Source organism: Canis lupus, chromosome 11 (genome assembly GCF_011100685.1).
Source record: "Canis lupus familiaris isolate Mischka breed German Shepherd chromosome 11, alternate assembly UU_Cfam_GSD_1.0, whole genome shotgun sequence".
NCBI classification, from domain to species: domain Eukaryota; kingdom Metazoa; phylum Chordata; class Mammalia; order Carnivora; family Canidae; genus Canis; species Canis lupus.
Window position 1 is genome coordinate 27,446,993 of NC_049232.1, and position 13,177 is coordinate 27,460,169.

The 13,177-nt window shown below is 37.4% G+C and overlaps 2 pseudogenes; one reads left to right on the forward strand and one right to left on the reverse strand.

The window, feature by feature from the left end:
* Positions 1-580: 580 nt before the first annotated feature.
* Positions 581-992, reverse strand: LOC100684073 (annotated as a pseudogene).
* Positions 993-12,532: 11,540 nt separating this feature from the next.
* On the forward strand, positions 12,533-12,625 carry LOC119874100 (annotated as a pseudogene).
* Positions 12,626-13,177: the final 552 nt, after the last annotated feature.

Genomic DNA, 13,177 nt, shown 5'->3' on the forward strand with positions numbered 1-13,177 from the left:
GATTTATCCATTGAAATATCCTTATCACAGATCTTTTGTGCCCTCTTCCCCATCTGGGTCCTGGTTTTAATATAGTATGTATACATGGAAGCTACAAATTTAATTTCCTTTACCTCTCTACTGTCCTTATAATTAGAATCTGGATCTGATTTTCAACCCAGTCTACCCTGAGGCCAGACTGCCATTGAAACTTCTGGTTTTCAGAGGATCCCTTCTTTTCTTTTCTTTCTAGAGAGGGAAGTGGAGGGAAGGACCAGAGAGGGAGAGGGAAAGAGAAAGAAAATCTTAAGCAGGCTTCATGCCCAGCATGGAGCCCAACTTGGAGCTCAAACCCATGACCTGAGCCAAAATCAAGAGTTAGTCACTCAACTGACTGAGCCCCGAGGTGCCCCCATTTTTTTAAGAGTTCTGTTCTTTTTTTTTTTTAAGATTTTATTTATTTATTTAAGAGATAGAGAACGAGAGAGTGTGTGCACAAGCGTGGGGGAGGGGCACAAAGAGAAGAGGATTCCCTGCTGAGCAGGGACCCAGATGCAGGGCTTGATCCCAGGCTTACCGGACTAAGCCACCTAGAGTTCAGCTATTTATTCAACAGTTTACCGAAGAGGTTTAGTAAAAAACGAACAAAACAAAACAAAACAAAACAAAACAAAACAACAAATCCCATGTCATCATCAGTCTCCTCTGATTCTTCTTTTTTGGCTTCTACTTTCTTCTCCTCACCTAGGGCAGCAGTGGGGGAGGGAGCAGGACCAACCTCCTGCTGGTACAGAACCGGTTGCTGGGTCAAGTCCACCAGCCCCTTCATTGTAGATAAGGCTCTTGATGTTGACATTGGCCAGGGCCTTTGCAAACAAGCCTGGCCAGAAAGATTCAACATTTACACCTGCTGCTTTAATGAGGGCATTGATCTTATCTTCCATGACTGACACCTCATCCTCATGCACAATAAGGGCTGAAAAGTTGCAGGCAAGCTCCTAGACAGAGGCCATGTACAAGTGAATGCTGAAGGGCACTGCCAGGCTCAGTGCTAGCTGCCAGATAAAGTAAGGACCTCAATGCAGACTTAGCTGCTTCAGAAGGACTGAGCACCTTAGTGGCAGCTGAGGAAAGTATCATTTTCTTTTTAAAATACTTCCACTGCGGTCAAAAACAGTCACACCATGTAACAATTCTTACAATTATTATTTTCCACATAATGATCTCCGAATGTCTTGCCCTCTACCTTGCATCTCTTCCCAACTAACCACAGGCAAAAATTCATAAATTGTGATTTCACTGCCAGGAGTCATTATCGTCCCACTTACCATCAGCAGTGAGGTCTCTATTGCCTTTATTCAAGTAGGTAACCCAATTCCAAAATTCCATCCTGAGAGTTTTCTTTTTAGGGATAATCCCGGAATCCATTTTCTTAGCCTTGATTTCCTAAGAAAATAATAAATAAAATATAAAATAAAATAAAATAAAATAAAATAAAATAAAGAGCCTGTGCTAACGTCTTAACTAAGAGTATAAATCTCAGGAAAGCAAGAGTGGAAAAAAAAAAAAAAAAGAATTCATTCAGGTAAGGAGAGAAAGCAAACACAATAGTGCATTACTAAACTGGCCATAGCTTCATAAGCCCACAATGGACTGCTCAGTTTCACAGGACCTCTCTAAAAGAAGCCATATGAAGCCTCTCCATCTTGAAATCTTCTGTTAGAAAGGGAGGGCAATTCATCTGCTGATTTCTTCCTGTTTCCTATCTCCCTTTAGTCATGATCACCTATATAACACTAATGCCCCTACACTTCCACGTTCCCTCTGGACATCCACTGGTTCCAGCTGGATCAGACAAGGCCCTAGAGTTACTGTGATAAGCAGCCAAGAACCATGGAAATTGTGGGGTTGAATGGATCAGTGGAGCCCTGGACTTTCAGCCTGATGCTCACCTATGTTTACGCCCCAACTTCTCTAAGAAAGCTGAGGCCTTTAACACTTCCTGCCTGACTCATAGATGAAAGCCTCAAGCACCTTAAAATAAGACTCTTGCTTCAGCTTCCTAGAGCCACAGATAGCCTCTTCAAATTTCAACTATTCCCTGACCTCTGGGCATTCTCCTCCTGATATCCATTGACTCCATCACACTAGCTCTGGCTCTCCAGGCTAACTCAGTGTTCTAGGGCCCTAGGTTGGCAAGAAAAATTCAGAAATATTCATTCCAGTATGAAAATCATCTTCTTGTGCAGCTGAATATCACTTCTCAACCCTGAAAAAATAGCAAAAAAAAAGATAAAAATCCCCTCACTCCCTCTTCTCTGCAAGACACTAAGTAGCTACACTGTAATTTAGTCAAGATTAATGAAGTCCTTAAACCTTTAAAAGTGTTAATAAAAGGGTGCCTGGGTGGCTCAATCAGTTAAGCATCTGCCTTCCGCTCAGACCATGATCCTGGGGTACTGGGAGCAAGCCCAGCTTCAGGCTCCTTGCTCAGCTGGGAGTCTGTTTCTCCCTCTCTCTCTCTGCCCTTCCCCTTGCCATCCTCCTTCTGCCCTCATGCTCTCTTTTCCACTCGCTCTCTTTCTCAAATAAATAACATCTTTTTTTTAAAAATGTTAATAAATTAACTGTGGTTTTCTATTCCCCCCAAAATGAATATTTTGTTGTTGTTGTTTTAGAAGATGATGGGCATTACTTACTTATTATAAATTCAGGTTTTAACATCATTGGCTTACGAGAGACATGGTTTTTTTTTTTTGTTTGTTTGTTTGTTTGTTTGTTTTTTGAGAGACATGGTTTTTAGAGAAAAAATTATTTCACTACCTGGCTGGAAGCTTATTTAAATTCCATTTAATGTCAAAGTGACCTAGGTAAAAACTAAGGTAGAGGTTGCCCCTATGAAATTGTTTAATGTATATATTAAATATATATAGGCAAGAATCTGAGTTACCACATCTGTCATAATGGCTAAAATCAAAAAGAAATATTAAGTGTTGGTGAGGATGTGGAGAAAAAAAATGCTCATGCACTATTGGTGGGAATGTATATTGGTACAGCCACTGTGGAAAATAGTACAGAGGTTCCTCAAAAAATTAAAATAGAAATACCATATGATCCAATAATTCCATTACTGGGTATTTGCCTTAAAAAAAAACAAAAAAAAAAAAAACAAAAAAAAGCAGAAACAGAGGACACCTGGGTGGTTCAGTCGGTTAAGTATCTGCCTTCAGCTCAGGTCATGATCCCAGGGTCACATGGGGCTCCCTACTCAGAGAGGAGCCTGCTTCTCCTTCTCCCTCTGCCCTTTCCCCTGCTTGTACTCTCTTTCTCTCTGTCAAATAAATAAATAAAATCTTTAGAAAAAAAAAGAAAACAAAAATATTAATTTGAAAAGATATATGCACCTTTATGTTTATTGAGCATTATTTACAATAGACAAGATGTGGAAACAACCTAAGTATCCATCAATCGACGAATAGATAAAGAAGATGTGAGATAGATATAAATATAGATATATAGATATAAATATAAAACACAGTAATACACAGTCCTGAAAAAGGATGAGATCATGCTATTTGTTATAATATGGATGGCTCTAGAGGGTATTATGCTAAGTGAGGTAAGTCAGACTGAGAAAGACAAATGCCATATGAATTCATTCATATGTGGAATCTAAAAAACAAAACAGGGACACCTGGGTAGTTCAGTGGTTGAGTGTCTGCCTTTGGGTCAGGTCTTGATTCCGGGATCCTGGGATTGAGTCCCACATTGGGCTTCCTACGGGGAGCCTGCTTCTCCCTCTGCCTCTGTCTCTGTCTCTTCCTCTCTCTGTGTCTCTCATGAATAAATACATAAGATTTTAAAATAATAAATAAATAAATAAATAAATAAATAAATAAATAAATAAATAACAAAACAAATGAATAAACAAACAAAAAGCAGAATCAGACCTATAAATATAGAGAACAAACTGACGCTTGCTAGAGAGAGTGGGGATAGGGGTGATGAGCAAATTGGGGAAGGGGTGGAAGATACAGGCTTCCAGTTATGGAATGAATAAATCACAGCATAAGGAATATAGTCAATGATATTGTAATAGCATTGTATGGTGACAGGTACACTTGTGATAAGCATAGCATAACATATAGAGAAGTTGAATCACTATGTTGTACACTTGAAACTAATATAATATTGTACGTCAACTATACTCAAATTTAAAAATTAAAAAAAAAAAGAATCTGAGTCATCTCTGAATCCTAATCCAACTTTGAAAAATCTTATCTGGTGTGTGTTAGAGGATCTATTCCCTACTGCTAAGAGGCATTTAGATTTTTCAAATATCTAGTTTAAATTTTTCAGAAATAACTCTGAATGTTTAGATTGTCAAAATCTCTATAATAGAAAAGCTGAACCAAAAGAATTCTTTTCCTACATGTTGTCTTTCTAGACCAAGAGAATTCTTTTCCTAAAAGTTATCTCTCTAAAAGTTTCAAAGACTTCGTAAAAGTTACAGAAAAGCTGGACCAAGAGAATTATTTCCCTAAAAGTTATCTCTCCAAAATTACCTAAGTGGGTAATTTTGTTACTTTAATCAAATTTTGTTAGAAGACTGTGGGTTAATGAAAATCATAGAATCTCATATTTGGGTTAAATATTTTGACCTGATCACCTAGGTTGATATTTTGCAGATTTCTTCAACTTGCCCCAAGTCAGAATCTATTAGAATGGTGTGTCATGAATCTGCATTTTTATTTATTTATTTTTATATTTTTAGGAATCTGCATTTTTAACAAACTGAATGATTCCTATGGGCACTGAATTTTGAGAACTAGAGTGGAAGCAGATAAGCACTTTCATATCTTGCTGAAGTCAGTGGTACTTTACTGGAAAGCAGTTTAGTAGTAACTCTCTCAACCAACTCTGAGTTAACTTAATTATCAGATAAACTGACACTTTATTGTTTCTATAAAACACACTGCTGGCCAGGACCCATTGAGTCCTTTATATAAGTACTCTTTGATCTGCTCTTCACATTTTGAATTTTCTGCTTATCAAGAGTCAGTATTTTGGTTTTTAAAAAATACTTTTATGTTGATTGTACTTGGTTTGTAATTATATTATTTAATCAGGATTATGTAAAAGAAAAGAAAAAGAAATGTTTCAGGAAAAACTAATTTGAATGCTTTGGATAGATTCTAAATGTACATCACACACATACAAATGTCAAATTGAGCAAAAGATTGGAGAAGGAGCATACATTTTTTCAGGTCTTACTCTACCTTAAAAAAAAGGAAACTAAAAAGCCTAAGCAATTCATTGCAGATGTCATTCATTCAAGAAAGATTACATACAACTTTAATCATGGGTCCCATTGTCAACAACAATAAATTCCTTAATCCTAAAAAGAAGTTCTAAGTTAATCTAAATTAGTGGATGCATATGCATGTATATTTTTAAGTAAAAATAAAATGCTTAAGATATGTGTATGTGTATATACATTTTATATGTATATGTGTGTATGTCTCTGTGTGTGTATATATATATATAATATTTTTATGATTCTTCTCTTTAGCCACTTATTTTGATTAATAGGGCATTTACCAGTTTTTATTTCTTTGATTAAGAGGGCTTCTATCTATCAAAATATGCAGGCTCTTTAATCCTGAAAAATATATCTAGGAACTTATTCTAAAGAAATATCATTTATCACTTATCATAAAAATGGATAGGAATAGATAAATATATAGATATAGCTATAGACATGTTTGCGTGTGTCTGTGTGTATGTTCATGTAGGCTTTGATTACATTAGCAAAACTTAGAGGCTTCTCAAATATCCATCAATGGGAGTTTGTTAAACATGTTATCCATTCAGTGGAATATTATGCAGAACCATCAAAAATACCAAAATCTACTTGTAGTAACAAGGAAACATCGTTCAGGTTATTCTGTTAAGTGTTAAGCAAAAGTTACATACACATGGAAAAATGTCTAGAGTGTTTATATTAAAAAATTCACAATGCTTTGCTCTAAAAGATGGTAGAAATTCAAGTAAGTTTCCCTAATTTCTACAATGTATATATATTGCCTAGGTATTAAAGATAACAAAAGACAAATGAAAAGGTTTGGGGCTCAGAAAGATAATAATTGATGTTTTAAAATTGACCAATTCTGATTCTTTGACTACTTAACACCACATTTATCTTTCTGGACCTCAACAGAAATTACAAAAATGTTCTCTAAATTTTCTCCTAAAAAGCAAGTTACTACAATGTTTAGAAAGCAACTTACCATAATGGAGTTTCTGTGGGTATTGCAATAGATTTTTATCACTACTTTATATCATTGAAGGGTATTTATTTACCAATGCCAGAGGGGAAGAAAGTCTTTTTCCATTTTTATTTTCATAAGCCATTCTAGAAACTACTAAAATTAGGCATACAGGTATATAAACATTTCTTTCAGAAAACATCATTAAGCAGGAAATACAAAAAAATCTTACCTGGAATTTCAAGGAAAAATTAAAATATTTGCAGTGGATAAAACCTGTGGCTATAGGTGCTTGGGAAAGAAACAGATTATAAATTTTTCTAACTTTAATTTTAAAAGTAAATTAAAAATGTCTTTCATATCTATAACTTTATGTGACCATAATATCATGTTTTAAACTCTAATTAAGGGTTTGGACTTTGAAAATAGGAAGAATTTCTCTGAGAACGAGCCATCAAAACTTGCCAACACACAAGAGCTTCTCCAGATTTGCAGAAAAACCACAGGCTTCTTTTCTTGTATCCACACCATGTTTATTTTAAAAGTAAGAAAGCCAAATCAGAACAACAATCATTTTTCAAAATGATTTATCTCAGTACTCTTTCCTCTTTTTCTAGAAGGAGTAGCTATTCTTAACACAAAACATACATATCACTTCTATCTCTTTAAGTTATAGATACAAAGCGCGCTCTTTTCTCACTACGTATCTTTAGAACATATTAATTTACATTTTGGGGTTCTTTGCTTTTTTAAGGATAATGTTGCATCTTAACTATTTAGTTTTAGGAAGCAAAACTCTTTACTTTGGCTATTTTAGGATGTAATATGATTCGTTAAAAGGAAAAAGCTTTGGGGGTGCCTGGTTGGCTCAGTTGGTAAAATGGCCAACTCTTGATTTTGGATGAGGTTGTGACCATCAAGTACTGGGACAGGCTGCGCACTTAGGCACTTAGCGGAGAGTATGCTTGAGGATTTTCTTTCTCCCTCTGCCCCTTGCCCCCACCCCTGCTCGCTCACTCTGTCTCTGTCTCTCTCAAATAAATAAATTTTTTTCTTTAGTTTCACTGATTTTTTTTATTTAAATTCAATTAATTAATAAGGTATTGTCAGTTTCAGAAGTAGAGGTCAGTGATTCATTAGTCTTATATGATACCCAGAGTTCATTACAACACGTCTCCTTATACCCATCACCCACTATTCTGTCTCCCCACCTTCCTCCCCTCCAGCGAGCCTAGTTTGTTTCCTATGATTAAGAGTCTCCTATGGTTTCTCTCCCTTTCTGAGTTTGTCTTATTTTATTTTTTCCTCTCTTCCCCTATGATCCTCTGTTCCTTTAATTTCACATATAATGAGATCATATGATAATTGTCTTTCTCTGATTGATAATATCCTCTAGTTCCATCCACATTGTTGCAAATGGTAAAATTTCACTTTTTGATGGCTGAGTAGTATTCCATTGTTTAAATAAATATTTTTTTAAAAAGGAAAAAACTCTGAAAAAAATCTAGATTCTCTTAAATTTGCAAAGTAAAAAAGATCAGATCCATGTATTCTTTCTCACAGTTGCTATTTATTTGTCAGTGATTTTATTAACAGATAACTGAATTTTCTAAGAATATCCAACATGTGGTTATAATTCATTCAGCTCTTAGCAATCTGAGGTTCTACCTGGCTGAAATAAATTTTAAAATCCCTAAATTAGTTCCAAGGGTTTCTCCACTAATAATTAATGATTAATTAAATAATTAATCCTTTACTTAAGGTATTTTGTTGCTTATAATGAGCAGTAAGTTGTCATCTTAAAAGGAAAATGGATAATGATAGAATTTCAAGATCGCGAGTGTGGCAATATCCCACAAACCGAATAGTGTCCCCTTCCCCCCAAATTCAAATGTTAAAGTCTTAACCCCCAATATAATTGTATTTGGAGATGGAGCCTTTAAATAAATAATTAAGGTAAAATAGGTGATATGAGTGGGACCCTAATTCAATATGACTGACATTCTTATAAGAGGGAAAGACACCAGGAATGCACATGCACAGAGAAAAGACCACGTGAAGACAGAACAACTAGGTGACCATCTACAAGCCACAAACAGAGGCCTCAGGAGATATCACACCTGCTGATACCTTGAACTTGGACTTCCATCCTACAAACTCTAAGAAAACAAATTTCTGTTGTTTAAGCCACCCAGTTTGTGGTATCTTATTATGGCAGCCCTAGCAAACTAATCCAACATCTGAAGCATTCACCAAGTATTTGTAAGCCACAAACAAATGTCTACCAATGAGAATAGAAAAAAAATATTTCAGGAATCTTGCAGATAATTTAACAGAAAAAAAATAAACTGGTTCTATATACAATAGCAAATAGCAAATACAATGACTATGTGGGTCTAGATGCTTTAATGACTGACTACACACCATGGTAGAATTGACTGCTCCAAAACTGAGCAACATTCAGAGTTACCATCTTAATCACTATGTATAGATTGGGACTGAGCCCAGAAACGACACAGGAAAATCATACTAGTCCTAGTATTGGTCTGATTGGACTTTCACATTCAAAGAAGATATTCAGGGGCATATATTCTGTTTCTACTTACATTCCAAGACTATGGAAAATATAATATTTTCTGGGGATGCCTGGGTGGCTCAGTGGTTGAGCATCAGCCTTTGGTCCAGGTCATGATCCCAGGGCCCTGGGATGGAGTCCTGCATCGGGCTCCCTGCATGGAGCCTGCTTCTCCCTCTGCCTATGTCTCTGCCTCTCTCTCTGTGTCTCTCACGAATAAATACATAAAATCTTAAAACAAATTTTTTTCAAGTAATATTTAAAGAGTTGCTTTGAAGTTACTGAATACAAAAAATGACAAGGGCATGCCTCTGCCTCAATTGCACTTACTTTCCTTGAGTTTCTTTTGACATTTTTGACAATTAAAAGTAGGTAGCCTTTTTGCTGACTTTAGATAAAGTTGCTGAAAGTATCCACAATGTCACCACATTCATTTCTAATCCATGACTTTCCCCCCATTGATCTATGAATAATTCAGAAAAATTTAAATCCTCAAGTAATATATTTTAAGTCTACTTCAAAAATTTGTTCTTAGTTTCTATCTGTTCCCATAATTTCATGAATCAGAAAGCTAAATGCAAAAGCATTTTTGCTTATTATTTTTGCTTTTTTTCTTAAAGATTATACTTATTTATGCATTTATTTATTAGTGAGAAAGAAAGAGCAAGAGTGGGGGAAGGGCAGAAGAAACAAAAGGACTAAGAAGGGACAGGGAGAGGGAGAGGGGCTGAGGGAGAGGGGCTGAGGCAGAGGGAGAGGGGCTAGGAGGGTGCTGAGGGAGGAGAGGAGCTAAGGGAGAGAAGAGGTGCTGAGGGAGAAGGAGAGGGGTTGAGGGAGAGGGAGAGGGGCTGAGGGAGAGGAGAGGGGCTGAGGGAGAGGAGAGTGGCTGAAGGAGAGGGAGAGGGGCTGAGGGAGGGGGAGGGGCTGAGGGAGAGGGACTGAGAGAGAGGGAGAAGGGCTGAGAGAGGGAGAGGGGCTGAGGGAGGGGGTGAGGGCCTGAGGGAGAGGCAGAGGGGCTGAGGGAGAGGATGTGAGAGAGGGAGATAGAGAAAGGTGCTGAGGGAGAGCAGAGTGGCTGAAGGAGAGGGAGAGAGGCTGAGGGAGAGGGAGAAGGGCTGAAGGAGGAGAGGCACTGAGGGAGAGGAGAGGGACTGAGAGAGAGGCAGAAGGGCTGAGAGAGGGGGAGTAGGGCTGAGGGAGGAGAGGGGCTGAGGGAGAGGGAAGAGGGCTAAGATTGGTTCATGTTGTGGCATATATTAGTAGCCCATTTTTTATTGCTGTGTAGTATTTCATGATGTAAATATAGTACAATTTGTTCTTTCTCATATTTATAGATATTTAGGTGGTTTCCAACTTGGAGCTATTATAACTAAAAGCAGGGGTGCCTGGGTGGCTCAGCTGTTGAGCATCTGCCTTTGGTTCAGGTCGAGATCCTGGGGGCCCTAGGATTGAGTTCCACATCAGGCTCCCCATGGGGAGCTCGTCTCTCCCTCTGCCTATGTCTCTGCCTCTCTGCCTCTCTGTGTCTCTCATGAATAAATAAATAAAATCTTTTAAAATATATATAACTGGGGGATCCCTGGGTGGCTCAGCGGTTCAGCGCCTGCCTTTGGCCCACGGCGTGGTCCTGGAGTCCCGGGATCGAATCCCACGTCGGACTCCCTGCATGGAGCCTGCTTCTCCCTCTGCCTGTGTCTCTGCCTCTCTCTCTCTCTCTATCATGAATAAATAAATAAAATCTTAAAAAAAATAAAATATATATAACTAAAAGCACTAAAAGTAAAAGTATATTGTTTTACATATATTACTGGACATATGCATTAATTTCTATAGCATATATGCTTATGAGTAGAATTGTTCCTAGGGTAGGTATGTAGAAACTGCCCAGGTTTCAAATTTGGTTCACTTCCCATTCCCATTTTGTAAGGTATGAAAGTCCCAATTGCTCTTTATTCTTGCTAAAGCTCAGCTTTGTCAGCCTTTATTTTTAGTCCATTTTCCTGGTATTTGTAGTAAGTTTTAAGAAACTAAACATTGTTGTGGTATTCACAAAAACATTTTTTATTGCTATGGCTATAAAACAAAACAATGATTCCTCAGGTCTTTCAGATTGCATCATAATATGTTCTGAGGGGTCACTCAAGAAAGAATATAATTTTGCCCTCGCTGTGACTAGATAAAATAATACTGGGTCACAAATTTGAGGTAGATCAAAGTTTACCAGCATCAACTGGCCATATGACAAAAAATTCGGCTTGAACCAGCAAATACATGAAGCACATTTATACTAGCAATGTAGGGTTAGACTGAGAGATTGAGGATTATGAGAAATAGAGTAACAAGTTTACTAATGCCATATAAGATTACCAATGGATAATCTATTACCTCTAGGATTAGTAGGAGATGGTGCTTTATTTTTTTTTTTAAGATTTATTTATTTATTCACAAGAGACAGAGAGAGGCAGAGACATAGGCAGAGGCAGAAGCAGGCTCCATGCAGGGAGCCCGATGTGGGACTCGATTCTGGACCCCGAGATCATGACCTGAGCGGAAGGCAGACGCTCAACCGCTGAGCCACCCAGGTTTCCTGGAGATGGTGTTTTAGATTAATTACAAAAATGCCCATGATTATTCTCCTCCCTACCCTTTTGCAATTAGTCTTTGCAGTTCCTCCTCTTAAGAAGGGGAGTCAATTTTCCCTCTCCTTGAATTTGTGCTGGCCTTGTTACTTGCTTTGGTCAATAAAATCTGAGATAAATTGACACTGTGCCAATTCTAGGCCTAGGCCTCAAGAGGTCTTATAGGCTTCCATTGATTTTCTTAGAACCCTGCACATCCACCATGTGAACAAGCCCATGCTAGACTCATATGGTGCAGCAACAGATCACTTCAGGTGAGGACATTCTAGACCAGCTTTAGCTATCATGAACCTAGGCCAAATTGTTAAAACATAGAATAATTAAATAAATGGCTATTTCTTTAAGCCTCTGAGTTTTGAGGTGGCTTGCTATGCAGCAAAATCTAACAAATACAGGAAGTATAGTACAAGCACTTGATTAAAAAAAATTCTTAATTATCTTTATGAAAAACTCAAACATAAATTGCTTCTGAGTCCTGCCAATTGGTGTTGCTGCTGATAATGGTACTCAGCATTTACTGAATTGTAGGTTAAGTACTTACATATGATATCTCATTTATTCTTACCATAAGTTTCTAAGTTGAGAAAACTGAGGATTGCCTCACAGAGTTGACTCTGGAGCTATCAGCCACCTCACTACCAGCTAATTACTAGTAGTTTATTCTAACCCAATACTACTTTTCTTGCTCATTACAATTTAGAGATAGGAAATTGGTAGCCAAGAAAAACTGATTTGCTCAAACTAGTCCCTGCTACCTCCTAGTCTAATGTAGTCTTTCCTAAAATTCTTTGTAGTTTATAAGTTATATCAATGTTCATAATAAAAAAATCTCCATGGTAGTTTGTAAAAGAAAATGTGTAGGCTAAATATCCTTTAAAAATTATCTTTTGGGATGCCTGGGTGGCTTAACAGTCCTGCCTTTGACCCAGGGTGTGATCTTGGAATCCCAGGATCTAGTCCCACATCGGGCTCCCTGTGTGGAGCCTGCTTCTCTCTCTGCCTATGTCTCTGCCTCTCTCTCTGTGTCTCTCATGAATATATAAACAAAATTTTTTAAAAATTCTCTTTCAAAGACTATACTTTTAGGGATCATTTCTATAGTTTGTTAAAAATTCTCTTTCAACAACCTAAAGGGATAACAAAATTTCCTCACTGTATGGAAACTTTATAAAATGAAATGTTAACAGTACAATTTTATAGGGAGTACATAGATGTATTTGGCTTATTTGCACAGTGTAAATATCATTTTAGGTACCAGAAAGAAAATGAAACTATTATATCACTGTAAATATTTTTGCAATTGTATTGTGATTTTTTTCTTTTGGCTTTACAAAGTTATGTTTTATTTTATTTTTTAAATATTGTATTTATTTATTCATGAGAAGCAAAGAGAGAAAGAGGTAGAGACACAGGCAGAGGAAGAAGCAGGCTCCATGCAGGGAGCCTGACGTGGGACTCAATCCCGGGTCTCCAGGATCACACCCTGGGCTGAAGGCAGCACTAAACCGCTGAGCCACCCAGGCTGCCCCAAAGTTATGGTTTAGATTTTAAACTTGGAATCTGAGAGTGAGCAGAGAGAAGGCAAACAGTGGATCTTTCTGAGTTTTGGAAATCCTCTGGGACTTCATAAGAGGATAGAAAGTGAGGGGGGCACTTGACAGGATGAGCCCTGGGTGTTATGCTATATGTTGGCAAATTGAACTCCAATAAAAAAA